This window comes from Nicotiana tabacum, chromosome 1 (assembly GCF_000715075.1).
Source record: "Nicotiana tabacum cultivar K326 chromosome 1, ASM71507v2, whole genome shotgun sequence".
Taxonomy (NCBI): domain Eukaryota; kingdom Viridiplantae; phylum Streptophyta; class Magnoliopsida; order Solanales; family Solanaceae; genus Nicotiana; species Nicotiana tabacum.
The window spans coordinates 94,841,623-94,864,688 of record NC_134080.1 but is presented as its reverse complement, the minus strand read 5'-3'; the positions used below and the strand labels follow the sequence as shown (position 1 = coordinate 94,864,688).

At 41.0% G+C, this 23,066-nt stretch overlaps 1 long non-coding RNA gene across 1 annotated transcript; it reads right to left on the bottom strand.

Annotated features, from left to right (window-relative positions):
* Positions 1 to 1,931: 1,931 nt before the first annotated feature.
* On the bottom strand, positions 1,932 to 3,262 carry LOC142181443 (uncharacterized). Its single transcript, XR_012710090.1, has 2 exons — positions 2,769 to 3,262; positions 1,932 to 2,678 (listed from the first exon to the last, which is right to left on the bottom strand). It is a non-coding gene; the product is annotated as an uncharacterized LOC142181443 (long non-coding RNA).
* Between the last annotated feature and the right edge of the window lie 19,804 nt (positions 3,263 to 23,066).

Genomic DNA, 23,066 nt, shown 5'->3' with positions numbered 1-23,066 from the left:
CATGATACTATAAATATTTCATGATATACAGAGCTATTCAGATTTACAGGTTGAGTCATTTACTCTATATTTCTTCTATGTCCTTAATTAATGTTGACTTACTGTTATGTTTCAGTTCTGTCTTACATTGTCACTCCCCAACCTTGGGAGGCGTGGCTGGCACCTGGTACCGTACTGGCCTAAGCGAACCACTCTTTTTTCATGATCATTCACCAAAACTAGAACATACAAAGGCCGAGTTAGCTGCACTCAATCCTTTTGTAACTATACAAAGTGAACCTCTGTCAACAAAGCCTCTAAGACTATTTGACATCATATGGGACAGGGTACCGACTTACCCATAAGTCTGTAGCAAAACTCTAGCACTATAACTCATAGACTCGGCTGCACCCCGAATGAGGTGGTCTTACCGATCATTCGCCGAATGCCAATCTCGCCTACTTTGAGGGCTCGTCAAACTGATTGTCTATACCTGCGGGCATGAATGTAACGTCCCCAGAAAAAAGGGACGTCACTACGAATAATGTACCGAGTATGTAAGATAACATACTGAAAGATGAAACTGAACTGATAATATAATAACTGCAAGTAGCTGGAAGTCAAAGATAATCTGAAGATATGCTTACCTAATGATATTGACTCAACTCTCTCAATATAATAAGTAAAATAGCTGTCCGACCCTATAAGGTTCGGTATATATATATAACTGCCCTGCCGTAGTAGGCTCGCTCATAGGCGCTCGACTATACTAGGCTCTGTATCTCAACCAACTGGGCACGCTCATAGGTTCGGCCACAGTAGGCTCGATATATATATAACTACTCTGTCGTAGTAGGCTCGCTCATAGGCGCTCGGCCATACTAGGCTCTTATCTCGACCAACTGGGCTCGCTCATAAGAGCTCGGCCACAATAGGCTCGATATATATATAATTATTCTGTCGTAGTAGGCTCGCTCATAGGCGTTCAGCCATACTAGGCTATGTATCTCGACCAACTAGGCTCGCTCATAAGCGCTCGGCCATAGTAGGTTCGGTATATATATAACTACTCTATCGTAGTAGGCTCGCTCATAGGCGCTCGACCATACTAGGCTCTGTATCTCGACCAACTGGGCTCGCTCATAAGCGCTCGGCCACAGTAGGCTCGGTATATATATATAATTGCTCTACTCTGCCGTAGTAGGCTCGCTCATAGGCGCTCGGCCATACTAGGCTCTGTATCTCAACCAACTGGGCTCGCTCATAAGCGCTCGGCCATAGTAGTATCGGTATATAACTTACCATCTGATCAGAGATTGCCCAATAGAGGCCTGCCCATCGATTATAGCTCGATGGTAATGAAAATACTTTTAATACTATATATATGTAAACTCTCTACTTTTTTTACCCAAAGAAGGAAATACTCAACTGAATATGCAGTTCCGATAAGAAAAATATGGTAACTTACAAAACTAGAAAAATATATGTAATTTGCGAGACTAGCAAAATATACGTAATTTCCGGGATACGAATTATTCTCTATTCCTGATTATCAAACTTGTGTAATTACGAGATCATGCCAAATGAAAGAAGAGCTTAGCCTTAACATACCTGGACCGATTCTCTTGGAAAACAAAGTATAGTTCCATTAACTAAATGTCTTTCTTTTTGTGTATTTTGCAAAAGAAGGATAAAACTCTTATCTATTAATGAACAAGATTGATAAGAAAGGCAGAGTAATTTTCTTTCTTATTGTTCATTCATCCTCTCTAGAATAGGAAGACCAAAATAAGATTTATAGGGAAAGAATTTATCTGTTTGAGAAAACTGCTCCCAACTATATCCAAACGTATAGTAATACCCAACAAGTACCATGCAAAATGATGAGTAATTGAATTACCAGAGTGCTTTAAAGCCTTAAACCCTTAGAAGATTTTGAGAGACTTCACATGAAAGTAAGCCAAAATGGAATACAGCAAATAACTACTGAATTATAAATTGACTGTCATAGTACAAATTAAAACGGACTGAAAAATAACAATTGTTGTTCAACTAGCTTAGGAGATATCTTCATACTGTTTGTAGCTTAGCCAAGTTTATTGTGAGCTCCTCCCAACGGTTGATTTTTGTGAATTACTATTTGCAGAAATTCATCACAAGTTGGAAGGTGTAAGATAGAAAAAAAAACCTCCAATTTTTTGTTAATAAGCAACGACAAACAACGCATTGAAATCTAACTTTATTAATACTCCCTCCGTTTCAATTTATGTGAACACATTTGACTAGGCACGGAGTTTAAGAAAAGAGAGAAGACTTTTGAACTTGTGGTGTAAATGAAGCACATATATTTTGTGTGGTTATAAATCATTGCATAAAGATAAATTGTTTCCAAATAGGGAAAGAAGTCATTCTTTTTGGCACGAACTAAAAAGGAAATAGGTTCACATAAATTGAAACGGAGGGAGTATGTACTTACTTAATAGATAGTGATACAACAGTCAAATTGGCAAGAAATAGCACAACTCCAAGTTATTAGCAAGGTTTATCATTTTTTTTAAAAATAATTGGCAAATTATAGTCTCATCTACCCTACTTACCATGTATTCTCCATATATCACATTCTCTCTCTCTTTCTTTCTCTTTTTCGTACAAGAACTTTGTTGTTCTAAGCATATTCCACATCGTCACAGTTGTTACCACTAAAGTGCAAAAATAGTTTATCATAAGGTTTCATCCAAAAGTAATCAACCTAGAAGAATCAATTTATTAAAAATTAGAATAAAAGTTACCGGTAAAATAGGTAGTCAATGTAGCTGCTGCTAAGAGTAGTCATGTTCTTTGTTCATGGTATCATCAGCACTTGGCATTGCGAGAAACTCGCTTTCAAAATTGAAAATACAACTCCTTCATTTCTACTTCAACTCTGGTGAGTCCATGATTTCTAGTGTTATAAAATACACATGCTTTGGCAGCAACACATGCCCCTGCACAAAGTTGAGAGCACATACGACCTGATGTTTGCGGGCTTAAGCCTAATCATTTTGAGATTTAAGTTGTAATTCGTCCAACAATTAATCAACTTTCAAATATTTCTCTTTGGAAGTACCACCAGTTTAATAAATACTGTTAAAGACGAAGAAGGGGCTTGGCAGCAGCATATTTCTTGCACAAATTTGAGAAGAATAACGTTTTTCTTCCTTTGAAGTTTGGGAAGAATAATGTTTCTGGATTGTACTTCCTTCCTTTTTGTTTGGACCTTACCAGATAACTAGATAGCTATCCATTCTTGTTTGTGCCTAGTTTGCCACCTAGGCATAAGTGACTTCTTAGTCACTTCTTGAATTAGTGGCTTCTTGCCAAGTGTGGGGTTATTTTATTAATTTTTTTATCTACTTATTAGTTAACTGGGTAATGTCCTATTACCCGATAATTAATTAATTACCCGCATAATTTAAAAATTAGCACAAGTTATTTAAAATTTTATTTATTTTTAAAATATTTCATATATACTTTATATAGATAGTATCGTGGTCATATGGTACCTTACATGACACTAGTTCATAATTATCGGGTATTATCGCTTGATCCGTATTTTATTTCAAATTGGCCACTTTCAACGAAACTCATTTTCTTTAATTCGTGTACTCTTTATCCTTCATGACACTTATTTATCGCTTGTTACAAATAGCGTAAATACGTTAACCTCAAGATAATCTCATCCCCGAGTCCACGTCGGTTACCTGAAAACAAAATTTTAACGTACGAAAACGCGAGATGTAATATACATACTCAGTACATTATTCGTACCGACGTCCTTTTGTTGGGGACACTGCATTCATGCCTACAGGTATAGATAATCAGATCGACGAACCCTCACAATAGACGAGGTCTGCGTTCAGCGAAGGATCAGTATAACTCCAACTCATTCGGAGTGCAGCCGAGTCTATGAGTCATTGTGTTAGAGTTTTTTTCTACAGACTTATGGGCAGGCCGGTACCCTATCCCATTTGATGTTGAATAATCTTATAGGCTTTGTAGACAAATGTTTATTTTGTACAACATGTGAGAGGCCTTGCAGGCCCATATATATTCATGTTTTAAAAAAAATGGTTCAGCAAAACACTGTTTTCACTTAATTATACATTACGAGTTGTGGCCATGTTGGCCCATGATATTTACAAAAGGAATGAATGAGTTACAGAGTGGTTCGCTCGGTCCAGTGCGGCACCGGGTGCCAGCCACGCCTCCCAAGGTTGGGGCGTGACATACCCAATATTTATGTAATTTAAGACCACAGTAGTATAATGTATAAAGTATATTAAAAATAAATAGAATTTTAAGTAATTTGAAATTATTTTTTAATTATGTGGGTAATTGGTTAATTACCGAGTAACGAGACATTACCTAATTACCTACTAAGTGGATAAAGATTAATAATTCCCACCCACTCCTCAAAAAACGTGGCAAGTGGCCGCTACCTAAGGCAATGACTCCTTAATAATTTTAATAAGTGGAAATTAAGTTAGCGAGGAAAGGGACACATCATTTGTTATGATTAATATACAATTCTTGCATTAGAACCTTAGGAACCTTTACAAGTCAAAGGTATTAACATTTTGCAATCAAAAAATAGATGTTAGCCTTCTTAACCTTCCTGGAAATATTAGCCATTTTCAAACTTTCAAAGCTAATATCTTCATTTCTTGAAAACGAAGCACCAACAAAACGTTAGCAAGCTGCAACAAAAATGTTTTCCAACCAAAAAATCTGACGAGAATTATTGAAAGTTTAACAACGTACAAATTCTGTGGTTCTAGAGGGGTACGGTGCAACCTTTTCCAAGAGTATCATATGGATTTTCCCTACCGCAGTTATGTTAAGGCTATCCTTTCATTCTTTTTGGCATCATCCAACTTATACAAAAGAAACGAGCAAACGCACAGTATTCATAAAAAACTCTATTCATAGTAATATTAGGAGTCTATGTGTTCTTGAATCCCCATGTGACATATTATTATATCTTATGTTCATGGGTCCCAGAAAAATACATATTTGATAAAGTTTATTCGAAATGTATATTGATTTTTATGGCATTCGAGAAAATCTTATTAACATATTTCTTATGCATTCTATGCATTTATACATGTACATTGACCCATGACCAGATGGATTTATATATATATATATATATATATATGTGTGTGTGTGTGTGTGTGTGTGTGTGTGTGTGTGCATGTATATGGAATATGGGAAAAAGGTTACGGCGTTATATACGCACCACCACCTGATCAGTTGGTATATGTTGATGATGTTGCCCATAGTGGCCGAGATGATATGATAGGATACTCTCAGAGGCTTAATGATATTATGTACACCTATACCTATACATGATACAATATTTATATGCACGTGCATGACATTATAAATGTTTCAGAATTTACAAAGATATTCAGATTTACAGATGGATTTCTTATTTCCATATTTCATCTATGTCTTTTACATACAAATTTTCATGCCTTACATACTCAGTACATTTTTCGTACTGATGCCTTATTTTACGGGGCACGTGTTTCATGCCCGCAGGTGTAGGTAGGTAAGCTGACGGTCCCCCTTCGTAGGATCCTTGATTAGCAAGCGTTGGCGTGCCCCACTTGATCAGGATCTGCTTTTGATTTTTGTACGATATGCTTGAATATATATATATATATATATATATATATATATATATATATATATATATATATATATGGGTATGACGTAGCTTAGTCCCATCTTTGTACAGTTATTTCTATTAGAGGTCTGGAGATAGTATGTCTAATTGGATAGTATGTGGCCTTGCCGGCTTCCAGTTTTGAGATATATAGTTGTCTATAACAGCCTTGTCGGCTTACCCTACGTATATTGCACATATATGTACATATGCCTTTTGGGCAGGTTTCCTTCATGTATATTATTCTCGTAATTCAGCAGATATTATTCAGGTTTATATCTTAAACGCATGCTTAAGGGTGTTCGACATGTAGGACTTGGGCACCAGTCGCGGCCCATCGGTTTGGGTCATGACAAAACTGGTATCAAAGCAGTTTTGTCCTAGGATTGTCTACAGACCATGTCTAGCAGTTCTGTACCACACTTTTAGACAAAAGGCTACATGATATATAAGATGTTATCCTCTTTTTTTTATCTCAGATCGTGAGAGATAAGAATTCATGTTCCTAACAATATGTTCCGTTTTCAGTGAAGCCTCCGAAGACTGCATCCGCCCAAAAAGGAAAGTCTGTGGCTGGTGAGACTACTAGTCGAGCGCCACGAGTTACCAGGCTCGGGGAGAGTCTCATAGTGAGATTTCATCTTAGACTTTACATACCCCTCCCTTTCCAGAAGAGCTCCGAGGGGCACCAGCTCCAGCGCCCGCCCCTATACGTCTAGCTCCTCAGCCAGATGTACCGGGTCAGGAGACGAGAGATGTTATTCAGTTATTAACTCGATAAGTAGTTGCCCAGGCTCAGCGTCAGGAGGTAGCTATTGGTCATGCAGATAGGTCCATCAGTGCGAGAGTTTGTGACTTCATTAATTTATACACTCCGATATTCAATGGAGTAGATCCAAACAAGGACCCTCAGGTATTTATTGATAGAGTGCAGAGGACATTAAGGGTAATGAAGGCCACTGTGACTGAGTCAGTTGAGCTAGCTTCCTATAGACTCCAAGATATTGCAGTTAATTGGTACGAGTCTTGGAAGTTTTCCAAAGGTGAGGATACCCCTCTAGCAGTATGGAAGGAGTTTACAGAAGATTTTCTTCGTCATTATCTGCCACCAGAGCTTAGATGGGCTGGAGTTGATTGGTTTTTGACCCTTCGGCAGGGTAACATGAGTGTTCGGGAGTACAGTCTTAAGTTTGATTCATTGGCTAGGTATTCTCCCACTATTGTATCTATGATGGAGGATCGGGTTCACCGGTTCGTGATGGGATTAGAGCCGCACTTGCTTAATGATTGTATGTCGGTCTCACTTCAGCCGGACATGGATATTTCTCATATTCAAGTGTATGCTGAGGGTGTATAGGAGCGTAAGCAGAAACAGAGGGCCGATCGTGAGCATGATATGGCCCAGAATAAGAGAGCAAGGTCTTTGGGTTCTTCTGGTGAGTTTCAAGGTGGTCAGAGGCAATAGTAACCGAGGTATCTAGCCCAGCCATCGGCTAGGACACCCCCTCAGTTTGGTGATAAGAGATTTTATCATTCCACATATTCAGGTTTGGGTCAGAATTTCAGGGCCTCAGGTTCTCAGTATAGGGGTGAGTCAAGTTAGATGAGGCCGCCCTTGACACGATGTGCTCAGTATGGTAAGTAGCATGTCGAGCAGTGCTGTATAGGATTGGGTGTTTGTTATACTTGTGGTTATACAAGCCACATTATGAGAATTGTCCGACGAGAGGTGATGCAAACATCTAATGAGTCATGGTAGAGGCAGAGGCAGAGCATCTAACTCGAGTGGTCCTCAGAACTATATTTATGCGTTGGTAGGACGACATGATTAGGAGTCATCGCCTGATGTTGTTACAAGTATATTATTAGTCTCCTTATATGATGTATATGCACTGATTGACCTAGGTTCCACCTTATCATATGTTACTCCGTTGGATGCTAGTAAGTTTGGAATAACCTAAATTGGTTAAACCTTTTGAGGTGTCCACACCTATTGGGAACTCAGTGATAGCTAAGCGAGTATATAGGGGTTATATAATAGTAGTTCATCAACGATCTACCATAGCGGATCTAATTGAGTTAGATATGGTAGAATTTGATGTTATAATGGGTATGGATTGGTTGGCTTCTTGTCATGACAACATTGATTGTAGAACAAAGATTGTCTGATTTCAATTTCCAGGGGAGCCTGTTTTGGAGTGGAAAGGCAATACGGCATCACCGAGAGGAAGATTTATTTCCTATCTCAAGGCAAGGAAGATGATCAGAAAGGGCTGTATTAATCACTTAGTTTGGGTTCAGGATGTGGAAGCAGAGTCACCAACCATTCAGTCCATCCCTGTGGTTAATGAGTTTCCGATGAGCTTCCGGGTCTCTCGCTAGAGCAAGAAATTGAGTTTACTATTGACCTACTACCAGATACTCATCCAATATTTATTCCTCCCTACAGAATGGCCCCGACAGAGCTGAAAGGGTTTAAGGAACAACAAAAGCATTTGCTTGAAAAAGGCTTTATCAGACCTAGCACATCGCCATGGGGAGCACCCATGTTATTTGTGATGAATAAAGATGGTTCCTTAAAGATGTGTATATAGATAGTTGAATAAGGTGACAATCAAGAATAAGTACCCGCTCCTGAGGATTGATGATTTATTTGATCAGTTGCAAGGTGCCAAGTATTTTTCAAAGATAGACTTGAGGTCCGGGTACCATTAAGTAAGGGTTAAGGAGGAAGACATTCCGAAGATAGTATTTAGAACCAGATATGGGCACTTTGAGTTTCGTGTTATGTCGTTCGATTAGACCAATGCCCCAAAAGTATTCATGGATTTGATGAACGGTGTGTTCAGGCCCTTTTTACATCTGTTTGTAATTGTATTTATCGATGATATATTGGTATTTTATCCTTCAGAGGCGGAGCATGAAGATCACTTGCGTACTGTGCTCACAGTTCTACTAAAGGGAAGTTGTATGCAAAATTCTCTAAATGTGAATTCTGGTTGAACTTTGTAGCTTTCCTTGGGCATATCATTTCGGGTGAAGGCATCCGGATGGATATACAAAATATTGAGGCAGTGGAGACTTGGCCTAGACCCAAAACACCGACAGAGGTTCGTAGCTTTCTCGGTTTGGCAGGTTATTACATGAGATTTGTAGAGGGATTTTCTTCCCTTTCAGCACCTTTGACAAAGTTGACTCAGAAGGGAGAAAGGTTTCAATGGACTGATGCTTGTGAATGGAGTTTCCAGGCATTAAAGGACATATTAACATCAACACCGATTCTAACTCTCCCAGAAGGGACCAATGGTTATACGATCTCTTGTGACGCTTTAGGTGTTGGATTGGGTTGTGTGCTGATGCAGCATGGTAAGGTTGTAACTTATACTTCTAGACAACTAAAAAGCACGAGAAGTACTACCTGACCCACGATTTAGAGTTAGCCGCAGTGATTCATGCACTAAAAATGTGGATGCACTACTTGTATGGCATTCATGTTTATATTTAAATGTATCATAAAAGCCTCCAGTATATCTTCAAGCAAAAAGAATTGAATTTACGTAAAAGCAGATGGTTGGAGTTACCTAAAGACTATGACGTTGATATTTCATACCATTCGGGGAAGGCGAACGTAGTAGCTGACGCCATCAGCCATTGATCTATGGGTAGCCTATTATATTTACAGCCAGAAAAGAGGGGAATAGCCCATGAGGTTAATCAGCTAGCCAGTCTTGGAGTTCGGTTACTGGACTCAGGTGATATTGGAATTACTATCCAGGATACGACAACATCTTCTTTAGTAACTGAAGTGAAAAAATGCCAGTACGAGGATGCTATGTTAGTTCATTATAGGGATACCACTCCTCAGAAGGAGAAACACCATTTGAAATTACAGAAGATGGGGTTCTTAGATATCGAGGGCGATTATGTGTGCCTAATGTTGTAGGGCTACAACGGCAGGTTATGGGAGAAAGTCACTATTCTCGTTATTCTATCCATCCTAGAGCGACAAAGATGTATCATGATATCAGGGAAGTATATTGGTGGGATGAAATGAAAAAGGATATAGCAAAGTTTGTTGCTTAGTGTCCTAACTGTCAGCAGGTTAAGATTGAGCATCAAAAACCCGATTGATTATTGCAGGCATTGGAGATTCCGACTTGGATATGGGGAATAATCAATATGGATTTCATCTTAGGCTTACCTTGGCCGGACTTGGTTCAGCAAGCCATACAAAAAGTAAAGCTAATCCGGGCTCGACTATTGATAGCTTAGAGTCATCAAAAGTCATATTGTGACGTGTGGCGACAAGATTTAGAGTTCGGGGTTAATGACTGGTATTCTTAATAGTGTCACCTATAAAGGGTGTGATGAGGTTTGGCAAAAAGGCAAACTTAGCCCACGGTATATTGGGCCTTATAGGATCATTCGGAGAGTGGGCCAAGTAGCTTATGAGTTAGAATTGCCCTCAGAATTGCAACATTAGGCACACATAATCGTCCTCGATATCAGAGGACCCCATATTCTGTAATTTCAAATGGTGTCTGCTCCTTTTGAGGGGTGGTATACCTATAATGAACTAATACAGGATCCTTGTGCTGGCGTTCATTTACTCCAGTTATTAAATAGGATGTTGTCGTATATTGAATAGTAATTCCAATATCACCTGAGTCCAGTAACCGATCTCCAAGACTAGCTAGCTGGTGAACCTCATGGGCTATTCTCCCCCTTTATTTTCTGGCTATAAATATGACAGGCTACCCATAGATCTATGGTTGACGGCGTCGGCTACTATGTTTGCTTTCCCCAGATGGCGTGAAATATCAACGTCATAATCTTTAAGTAGCTCCAACCATCTTTATTGACGTAAATTCAATTTCCTTTTTTCTTGAAGATATACTTGCGGCTCTTACGATCCGCATAGAAATCAACATGAATTCCATACAAGTAGTGCCTCCACATCTTTAGTGCATGAATCACCAGGGCTAACTCTTAATCGTGGGTCGGGTAGTTCTTCTCATGCTTTCTTAGTTGTCTAGAAGCATAAGCTACAACCTTACCATGCTGCATCAGCACACGACCCAATTCAATGCCTGAAGCGTCACAATAGATAATATAACCATCGGCCTCTTCTGGGAGCGGTAGAACCAGTGTTGAAGTTAATCTGTCCTTCAATGCTCGGAAACTCCATTCGCAAGGATTGGTCCATTGAAACTTAGTTCCCTTCTGAGTTAACTTACATGGGTATCTTAATCCTTTACAATTCAGGAAATTCCACTCTTCAAAGGCCCAAACTTTATCCTTTATCCATCACAATTACGCCATTATCCCACTATTAGGGCAACATTTCATCTATTCTAAATGTTACTAGTATTGGACTTCTTTAAGTTCTTTCACCTTTTATAACTTAGAGAAATCATCAGCTTTCCTATAAACTTATTCCCAAGGACTTATCCATTCTCGTTACCTTTTTCACTCATCTTTTTTTTAATCCTTCCTCCTATCTTCCTAAAACCTTGTCGCTCTACCATACATTAGCTTGCGACCTACACATATATATATTTATACTTATTCGCAACCTTTCTTCAACTTGCTTGCACCATAGATTTCCTTATGTTATTCCGGAACATAAAGCGAGACACTACATACCACGTTGGTTGAAGGTGCTTAGAAGAGGAAAATTTCATTACAAGTTTCTTGTAATAATCTTCCAAACGGAGAAGCTATGAACCTCCGTCGGTGTTGTGGGCCTAGGACAAGTCTTCAATACCTCACTCTTTTGTGTATCCACCCGGATGCCTTCACCCGAAATAATATGCCCAAGGAAAGCTACAAAGTTCAACAAGAATTGACATTTAGAGAATTTTGCATATAACTTCCCTTTTTGTAGAACTCTGGGTACAATAGGCAAGTGATCTGCATGCTCAGCCTCTGAACGAGAATATACCAATATATACTGCCGATAAATACGATTACAAACAAATCTTAAAAAGGGCCTGAAAAAATGGTTCATCGAATCCATGAATACTGCTAGGGCATTGGTCAAACCAAACGAGATAACACGAAACTAAAAGTGACAATATCTAGTCTTGAATGTTGTCTTCGGAATATCTTCATCCTTAATCCTTACTTGATGGTACCCGTACCTCAGGTCTATCTTTGAAAAACACTTGGCACCTTGCAACTGATCAAATAAATCATCACTCGGGAGCGGGTACTTATTCTTGATCGTCACCTTATTCAACTGCCTATAATTAATACACATTTGTAAGGAACCATCCTCCTTTCTCACAAACAACACAGGTGCTCCCAACGGTGACATACTAGATCTGATAAAACCTTATTAAAGCAAGCCCCTTAGTTGCTCCTTTAACTCGTTCAGCTTTGCAGGGGCCATTCTATAGAGGGGGAGTAGATATTGGATGAATATCCGGTAGTAGTAGGTTAATGACAAACTCAATTTCTCGCTCGGGCGGAAGACCCGAAAGCTTATCGGGAAACTCATTAACTACAAGAAAGAACTAAATGGTTGGTAACTCTATTTCCACATCCCAAACCTGAACTCAGTTATAAATATAGTGCTTTTTGATTATTTTACTTGCCTTGAGATATGAGATAAATTTACCTCTTGGCGATGCGGTATTACCTTTTCATTCTAAAACAAGATCTCATGGGGACTGGAATCAAACCATCTTTGACCTACACTTGATGTTAGCATAACAAAAAGCCAACCAATCCATACCTATTATAATATCAAGTCCTACCCAACCGAACACCACGTTTCTTATCCTTGTTTATTATCAAACCTATCACATGCCATTTCGGGCCACATTGATATATATAGGTAAAAATATTATAACATAACTTGTATAACTAATTTACAAAAGGTTTATATACATAGGGGTCAACTAGGCCGTAGACATGTCATACCCAAAAATATATACAAGATAATGTCCGCAAAACCTCTAAGTAGGCATAACCATACTATATACAAGTCAAGATGGGGCTCTCTAAATCCTCATAAAACAACCTAATACATTTAGAACCCTGACATGGTAATATTCCAAGAAGAGGTAGAAATCATCAACCAAAAACTGACACTGGGAGAAAATCTAAAGTAGAGGGTCCTTGCCTCGTCCTATATAAGAACCTCCATCGGACATGCTTCGAAGCGAAATCTTCATGCCCTTATTAGTTACCTTCCTCCTCTTGGCCCGACTACTATCTTATTCCTCTACATATCCCATAACATACACCGATGTACCTTGATTGACGGACTCCCAAGACTGTGGACTATTTGGAACCTCAGAAGAGCTGGTGTCCGCAGATACCTTGACATAGTTTTGAGCCTAAGGGAAACCCGGTTGTGCCAATTCATGCGCTACTCCCCTCATACCCTGATCAACGGGTTGTGAAACTAAGGGCCTTGGTGAGGTCGGAACTCCTCTCACCCCATCTACTGTCGGAGTGGTCTAAACAGCTCGAACGGATAACTCGTATGGATCCTTGAAGGGATCCTCCTCAATAGAACTCTTGATCTCCGAATGGTCTGAATCCATAGTATAACTTATCTCTCTTTCTAACACCTTCTTAGCCTTCTGACCCGTGCTAGTGACTGCTGTCTTCGGAGGCATCGCTAAAAATATAACACGTTGTTAGGAACACGAATGCTCATATTGAACGATCTAAGATAAGAAGAGAGGATAACTTCCCATATGTCCTGTAGCCTCCTATTTATAAGTGTGGTGCACAACACACCCATAAACAAGACTCTACTAGATACGGTGTGTAGACAACCCTAGGACCAAACTGCTCTGATATCACTTTTGTCCCGACCCAAACCGATGGGCCGCGACGGGTGCCTGAGTCCGACCTGTCAAAAAACTCTAAGTATGCATCTAGGATATAAACCATTATATCATCTGTAGAATTACGAAAATTACACATATGAAGGAAACTTGCCAATAAGGCATATGTACGTATACATGCGGAATATAGTGGGCTAGCTGGCAAGGCTGCTATAGACAACTATACATCCAAAACTGAAAGCCGACAAGGCCACATACAACCCAACTAGACATATTGTCTACAGACCTCTAATAGAAATATAACTGTACAAAGACGGGACTGAGCCACATCATACCCATATATATATATATATATATATATATATATATATATATATATATATATATATATATATATATATATATATATATATAACATATAGTACCAAATCAAAAGTAGCTCCAGATCAAGTGGAGCACACCAACTCTCCCTGATCAAGGATCCTAAGAAGGGGACCGTTACCTTGCCTACCTGCACCTGCGGGCATGAAACGCAAGCCCCGTGAAATAGGGCGTCAGTACGAAAAATGTACTGAGTATGTAAAGTATGAAAATTAGTACGTAAAAGACATAGATGAAACATGGAATGGAGAAACACATCTTTAAATCTGAATAACTTTGTTAGTTCTGAAACATTTATAATGTCATGCACGTGCGTATAAATGTCATGCCATTCATAGGTATGAGTGTACATAATATCATCAAGCCACTAAGGGCATCCCATCATATCGTCTCGGCCACTATGGGCAACATCATCAACATATACCAGCTGATCAGGTGGTGGTGTGTATATAACGCCGTAACCTTTTCCCATATACCATATACATATATTTACATATATACGCGTATATATATAACACCATTTGGTCATGGGTCAATGCACATCTATAAATTAGTGAAATGCATAAAAAATACGTAATAATCTAAATATTTCTTCCGGCTAAAATTTTTCAACTATTTATTATTATGAGACCCACGAACAGAAGATAATAATATTTTTCACAGGGAATCAAGAATATAGACACCCCTACTATTTCTATGAATAGAGTAATTAATGGAAATTTTGTGTTTGCTTGTTTCTTTAGTATAATTTGGACCATGACAAAATAAATAAGAGAGGGCCTTAACATACCTATTTCTTGAATTATTTGAATGAATCTGCTTCTGTTAAATATGGTCGAAATTTACACTTGGATTTCCTTGAATTTGTAACGAAATTGTGGTTGCTTATTTGAAATTTCTATCGAAATGTTTGGCTAATGATTTGGACGAAAACGCTTCTGCTCTAGCGTTTTTGGTTTTAAAACCAAAGACAAAATGGATGTAATCTCAATTTTAACTTGTTCCAACATTTTTGTTGGATTTGGGCTTCCGTTTCAAGACACCCATTTCCTAAATGCATTTTTGCTATTAAGTTGTCAAGTTCCTTTAAGACTTATCTTGGTTAGTAACTTTAGACATCAGACACCTACACATATTCAATGAGTCATCTCTCTTAATTAGTGGCCTTGAGCCACGTGGATAGTGGGTGAAGATTAGAAATCTTTACCCACTTATTAGTCAACTGGGTAATGTCCCGTTACCTGATAATAAACCAATTACCCGCATAATTTAAAAATTGCCCCAAATTACTTAAAATTCTATTTATTTTTAAAATACTTCATATACACTTTATATATTATAATACCGTGGTGATATGGTACCTTACATGGTACTAGTTCATAATTATCAGGTATTATCGCTCGACCCATATTTTATTACAAATTGGCCACTTCTAACGTAGCTCGTTTTCTTTAATCCATGTATCCCTTTATCCTTTGTATACGGTGAAATCGGAGGGTCCAATTCATCGTTATTAAGGCATTTCGGGAAGTCATCTCGAGATCTCGAGGCTATAGGCTTGCGGTCGAATTCTCTCTATGACGTCCATTTACGCCCGACCCAACAACGATGCCGTGAAAGGGGAGTTCTCAAGATGAGCAGACAACACTGACAGAGCCTGGTGTCACGTCTAGCCGTCCCATCTTCATACCTTTACAATTAATGCATTTTGTACTATGTTGGGATTCCTCTCCATTATAAAGGGAATCCTTGACATTTTGCAGGCTCTCCTGCTGTTGCTCCAACTTTTCTACACGAGATAAATAACAACTCTCTCTCTCTCTTTTCTCTCTAACATATTCCTTCAATACTATTGCTCTTACTTATCACTTTCATACTTGTTCTTCATTTATTGCTTGTCATTGGCCATAAAGAGCATCCCTTAATTATATCCTAACTGTTATCCCTTTCCCAATTATCCCCGATAGCTTGACCGGTCCCAGGTATCGACCTCGAGGCCCCTCATCGGTCAATCCGAGGCCAGAATAGCTAACCCCTTGGTTCGATTATAATTCCATTTTAACTCGCATTTCATCTTTTATCTTCACATGTCTAGCATCAACTACCTAACAACTAGCATTAGATCACGTATTTTTAGAGTCCCATCAACAAATTTAATTGTTATTACCATTTTTACGGTAAACAGTTTGGCGCCCACCGTAGGGATAAAAATAATAGCGATTATTTTCTTACTGGTTTCGTCACACAACGCAAGTTATCTTTCACACTTTTTCTTGTCCAAGATCTACGATTTCATGTCAAAATATCTGGCTCAGTAAACAGAGTTGAGAACGACAAACTTGAAAACCATGGAGAAAACGGTGTGGCTGTTCCAATCATTGGCACGCGACCACAGAACCCCGATAACGCACCTGGACCGATTCCAGCAGACGTGGGTTCGCAAGACGCACTTCAGGTCGACGAAACCTCACACACCGACAGGAGCATACAACATGGCGACCAACAGGAAGCCTAAAAAACCCCAGCTCGGGAAGAATGGGAAGTTATTCTTCATGTTATTTTTGAAATGTTGCAGGCACAACAACTGGCTATCGCTCAGCTGCAAAGCAATCCGAAGACTCCCAGCACAATAGCACTAGAAGCTACTCCCCCTACCAAACAGGTACCGGAGAGATCGAGCAACAACAAATCGGTAGCCGATCCTGCCATCGTAAAAATGCTCGAGGACCTCACCAAAGGATCGAGTCGGGCGAGAAAATAATAGCAGCCAACGATAAGAAGGTCGAAACCTATAACTTTAGGGTCGACCAAATCTCGAGCGCACCCCCAATACTGAAAGGTGTATATTTGAAGAAGTTCGTGCAACGGTCGTTCCCAGAGGAAACGGCTCCGAACCCCATTCCAATGAAGTTTAGAATGCCAAAACTCCCAAAATACAATGGGACGTCAGATCCCAACGTACATGTCATTGCCTATACGTGCGCAATAAAGGGAAACGACATAAAAGACAACGAGATCGAGTCTGTCTTACTGAAGAAATTCGGAGAAACACTCTCGAAGGGGGACATGATGTGGTATCACAACCTAGCTCCCAACTCCATAGACACATTTGCCATGCTAGCAGACTCCTTCATAAAGGCACATGTCAGTGCCATCAAAGTAGCAACAAAGAAGTCCAACGTATTCAAGATTAAGCAGATGGAGAATGAAATGCTACAAGAATTCGTATCTCGCTTCCAAACGAAACGAATCGAAATATCCCTGGTCTTCGACGACTGGGAGGTGCAGGACTTCACTCAAGGCCTGAATGAACGAAGCTTAGTGGCCTTAAGGTAGCTGAAAGAGAATCTAATCGAGTATCCCGCCGTAACTTGGTCAAACATCCACAACCAGTATCAGTCAAAGATCAGGGTCAAGGATGACAAGTTGGGAGCCCCCTCGGGCTCAATATATCCGAGCAGACTCCTGGATAAGGAGTCGAAACCAAACAAAGAGAGGTATCAGTCGTACCCCAAAGATAGGAGGAATGACTCGAGATGTAATCCGCCTCATAACGATCGATTGGTGAATCGAGGAAAAAACCCTCGGGGACTCATCAACATAGGCAGATTCGACGAGGACACGGGGTCAACGGGGGCACCTCGCCTATCAGAATACAACTTCATCATCGATGTATCAGACATCGTGTTCGCCATTAGCAAAATTAGGGACGCTAAATGGCCCAGGCCTATACAGTGGGATCCTTCACAAAGAAACTATAACTTTATATGCGAGTTCCACAACTCACATGGACATAGAACCGAGGATTGCCAGCAACTCCGGGGGGAAGTGTCCCGGCTACTCAATAATGGAGAAACAACCAAAAAGAACAAAGTAGACGAATCTCAACACATCATCCACATGATCTTTAAAGACATGCCCTCGGCTATATTCAAATAAAGGATCGTATCGCGTCTGCCAAACAATTGCCAAAATCCGAGAGTGCCATCACCACTAAGGTATAATCATCTCCCCCCTTTTTTCTATTTTTTACTTTGTGATAACCTTTGCGTAGGCCATTGACCAAAGTAGTCGATATGCTGATCCAGCTCGAGGACCTCAATGTTTCAAAGCGTTCGTTGCACTCTTTTCCTTTGATCGAGTTTTTATACCATAATGGGTTTTTACCTGCAAGGTTTTTAACGAGGCAACGTCCATGTGCTAACTAAGGAGGATCCAACAAGCATACAAGGCTTCCTATGCAATCAACCCCGAACACTGGAGCGCACCCCCTCGAAAGGCCACCCACTTGGAAGAACCAAGGAATGCCAAACAGGATTCCAATAGGAAAATGATGTACCGATCCAAACGGTCAAATGAACCGTGCCCGTATGAGCTGGACCCACGACAACAAAAGGACATGTACTTGAGCCATGCAATCAAATAATGTCTTTTGCCAAAGCACCTCATACTCCTAAGGAAACTCAATGTTTTATCAACAAAGATTCCTCCACCCAGAGCGCCCCGAATACTCAGAGACTGGCATCAATAACTCGGCACTCGCATGACCTCAGGGTTGGAATCTCCGAAATCGTAATCCCTCAATGAGGCAATTCCAAGCTCATGAGTAACGGCTCCCGAGCCAATCAAACTCGATGACTCAAAGACTGTCACCAATCGCCATTCGTTAAAAAACCCAAGGATGTAATACCCCGAGAGGGCAGACTCGGACTCATAAAACTTGTGCCAAGTATCAACAAAACTGTAAGACCTCAAGCAAGGCATGAATCTTACTTGTACCAAGTATCAACAAAACTGTAAGACCTCAAGCAAGGCACGAATCATATTGTACCAAGTGTCAACAAAACTGTAAGACCTCAAGCAAGGCATGAATCATACTTGTACCAAGTATCAACAAAACTGTAAGACCTCAAAAGGCATGAAAATTTTGTAAGACCTTACTACATGCATAAGCTCAATCCCGAAGTTTAGGCTATATGTCACATTTGTAAGACTCCCTAAAGGGCATATCCTCGATATAGATGTCTAAACTACTACACTCAGGACCAAAAATGGCTCCAAACAATCACAAATGACTACGGTCATACAGCTGTACCAGCCGAGTTAACGCGACTCTGGGACTCCTGACCGTCGCTACAAAATCATAGGCCATTACTTCAAATCTACTTCAAAAAGAACCGGTTAAACAAGCTACCCTCGATAAGAAAAAGTGCTTCGACCATGTCAGCTCCAAATCACAAGGCTTCGAGCTACTCAGCCTATGAGTCAAACCTTCTAAGGTGCTTGAACATCGCCACAAATGATTTGAAATCGAGGTTCTTCCTGAACCGACAATGGGTCAGGCAAAATCATTTCAAAAAATCCTTAACGAGAGGAAAACAAAGACTAAATATGCCTAAGGGAAAAGCGTAAGAGCCATTGTCGCCGGCCTAATGAGCCCCAGGGGCACACATACTAAAAGGTCGCAACGACCAAAAGCATAAGAGCCACTGTTGCCATCTTAAAGTTTGAAAGCTTGAGGGTCAAAATGAGATCGAGTCATAACCCGATTCGGAGAGCCGCTATCGCCATCCTAACGAGCCTTAGGGTCGTATCACAAATGTAAAGATTCATACTAGCTCAAAGGTCAGATCGACCTGGTTAAAATCTTGACAAACACAAGACACAAATTGCGGGGTTTCCCCTTATACAGACATGTGATAAAATACAAGCTCCGTTTACAACATACTATGAAAGCTATATACACAAGAATATGGCATGAAATAAACGTCCTCCCTTGGTGACTATGGCCCGACGGCCCCTTCCTCGCCATCTTCAGCATCAGACAAAAGGAACTTGGCATCATACTGCTCCCCCTTGGCTTGCTTGATGTCTTCAGAGAGATCAAATCCCCTGGCGTGAATCTCCTCGAGGATTTCCCTCTGATATTTGCATTTCACATACTCCTTGCTACTGCTTATACGATCGAGGGCTCTCTTCAGTTCGGCTTTAGCAACGGCAACACTCTTCGAATAGGCCGCCGCTTTCTGTCCCACCCTAGTTCTGCTCATCACGACATCGACCTGGACATTCACCACTTTGGCCTTCACCTTTGAAAGCTTGGAGAAAATCCTTTTGCGATCATAGTCACCCGTGCAGAATCATTGCACGAATGGTCTGAATTTGCACTTCAAGAGCACAAACCATGGCTAAAGCACTTTCTTTGGCCGCAAAAGGGGTACTTACATGCACCTGCACCTTGCTGAATTCATGTTTGGCTCGACCAACCTCTCCCCATAGCTGTCCCAACTCCTCCGCCTTGTTCTCCAATTGAAATATCAAAACTTTAATCCACTAAGATGAAAAAGGGAGCGCAAACCAGCATGGAATACAGGGTACCTTTTTTTCTAGGAAGCTCTCATGGCTCCAGCTCCGGTCCACCTCGCGCCGCAGGGAAACCAGCTCGCTTTCCTTTTCCACACAAAGAAGCTTAAGGGATTTTCCCTATCTAAGGCCTCCAGCAAGGAGGCCTCACAGGAAGCAGCTTAGATTTGAGCATTTCGAAGGCCTATGAAAGAAAACTAAATGAAAAAAGAAAGGCACGAGACCAGAATAATCTTCTAGCGATCAAACACTAACCATGAGGCCGAGCTGCTGAGCCTCGCCAAAGGTCGAGCCAATATCCGATGGCTTACTGCCTTCAGAAGATAGTCGACCGATCGAATTGCTTCTTCTTAACCGGTGACAAGGAGTCGTCCCACTGCAAGCCCCTTCACTCCCCGGAGCCCTTTTTCGTTTGTCATCGATCCTCAATCCCGAGGCCGGTAATCTCTCTTCCTCACCCAGAGGACACGACTTGATTTCGGAAAAATCTTAGATACCTACGATAGTTGAGTTAATACGCCGACAAGAAAAGCTCCATTTTCAGGAAATAAAACACCGGACACCTACAACGATGCTTCGCCTCCCATCTCCCCTTGGGAAGATCTCACCACCCGCGCCTATCATGAATCGAGCTTATGAGACCGCTCGGCTAAATCGGGGACCTCGTTTGGCAACCAATGAGTTGCTACAAATATGGAATGAAAAGATATCATTACGGAGCCCGCCTCCGGTCAAAATAATGATAGTTTAGGTGAGACACTTATGTGTGAAGTTCCATTTCTCAGGAAATGGCAAAAATTCTCTAGGGATGACATTGATTGTTCGAATATGAACGAACCGATTCATCCATCCACGATCCTCGTCCTCTTCTCTACCGATGACAGGAGCTCGGGTGGATCGACGCTGCAGAGAAATCAAACCCCGACAACGTAGCGGCTGATATAACCTCGCGAGATGACAGAGGGTAAACTCTATCTCGGCCTTATCGGTGAAATATCTCATCGTCCGTACTATTTTCTAAAGGAAGGGGTAAGCCTGTGCCAAAGTAACGCGATATCTCTGATAGAAATCAAGTGCGACTCGGTCGGGGGGACCCAACTTAAAAATATGCGTGTATACGCCCAAAAACCCCTCAGCGTATGTCATGATGCTCTCCTCGGATGAAGGTACTTGTAATAACGCACCTTCTCCCTATCCTCAATCTTTACTGATCATTTCGAGGTTTTCCTCTCCTACTGTTGAGATGATCCTGGACACGTGCTCTCGGTGACCCGGAACATTAGGAGGCCTCCCCGACGTGATGGCTCTCCTCGAGTCAAGGAAACTGGAGGCCCGCTCACCGGGCACCGGTGGTGCATCACTATCACCAACCTAATGTAGAGCGTAGGAAGAACTCCCCTCTCCTTGGCAGTCGGACATCGACATAGCAGTCATGGCCACAATAGAATAGGACGAGAAAGATGTGGATCTTAGAAAAAATTTTGGGTTGAAGCAACGGAAGAACTAGCACAAAACACCAGGCTCTATGGAAAAGGTAGACCCTCAAAGCAGCAAAATCACCATTGGAAAGGCAAGTGAATGAATATATAGGGGCAAGACAGCAACTGCCCGCCTACCCAAGAGGATAATTAATTTTGGACACGTTAACATCACCCTCTCCTAGGGAAACTTACTGACAGAATCGCTTCAGGGGCCCTTTACTAGATTGAGCAAATGCTGCTACCCCACAGAATTCGAGAAACTACGGGGGCTCCACGATATTGTTGGCACCGGCCTGTTAGAAGCTGTCGATTTAACCTTGAGGCATGGCCCGATTTGAGGGTCGCGGTCGCTCCAAGAACGAATTTTGAAAGGCTAACGCCAAAAGTCGAAAGGTTAAATCCGTGAAAGCAATTGAACGAAAAAACTGAAAGGAGAAAAGTCCCTCTTTTTACATTGTCAAAAATGTATCCACAAGAGGCATCATTACACAATCCATCCACTGGGGATTGCATAAAAAAGGAAAAAGAAAGGATGCAAAACGACGTGGGCACTACTCTTCATCATCGCTATCTTCGCCCCCATCTGGGACGACCAAAAGTGCCAATTCTCTCTTCAATTCGCGGGCTTCCTCGACGTCGATGCCCCTGTCTTTGATCTCCTCCAGGGTTTCTCTCCTCGCCTCCACTTTAGCATGTTTAATAGCCTGAACTAGCTTCTGCTCAACTGCTATCAATATGTTACGAGCTATTTTATGCACTGTGGATGCATCATCCAGATAAGTGGCAGCATTTCTTTCAATCTCAGACTTGGCCGCGACCAACGGCAGCAATCTCCTTGCAAGCATTCTTGAGAAGATCATGGGATGACGCCAACTCTTCTGTCACTACCTTACTTTACTTCCTCAGCCCGAGGATCTCTGCGTTCAGTCGACTTATCTGCGAACCATTTTGCTCGACCTACAAAAGAGAGGTAAGCCAACCTATGTCGAAATATGGGAGCAAAGGTCAGATACAGGCACGGTGAAATACATGCCCAGCGAGATCAGCCTTTTCTTGGAACGCTCTCTCCAAAGCAGCTCGGAGCTCCCCTAATTCTTCCTCTCCTAGGTTAGAGTGGACCTCCGAATCCCACAACATCGAGGTAAGCTTCGTACACTCCTTTTCAAGGTAAGAAAGCTCTTCGCGGAGCCGAACGAGGGCATGATCATACATATCCTTGCACTGCGGCATAACGGAAGAGTTAAAAAACGAATAATGATGCCTAAGACTAAAAAAAATATAAGAAAGATAGCTATCACCTGCAGCATGAATCTCTTCACCGCCTTAACAGTGCAAGGAACGTCAAGA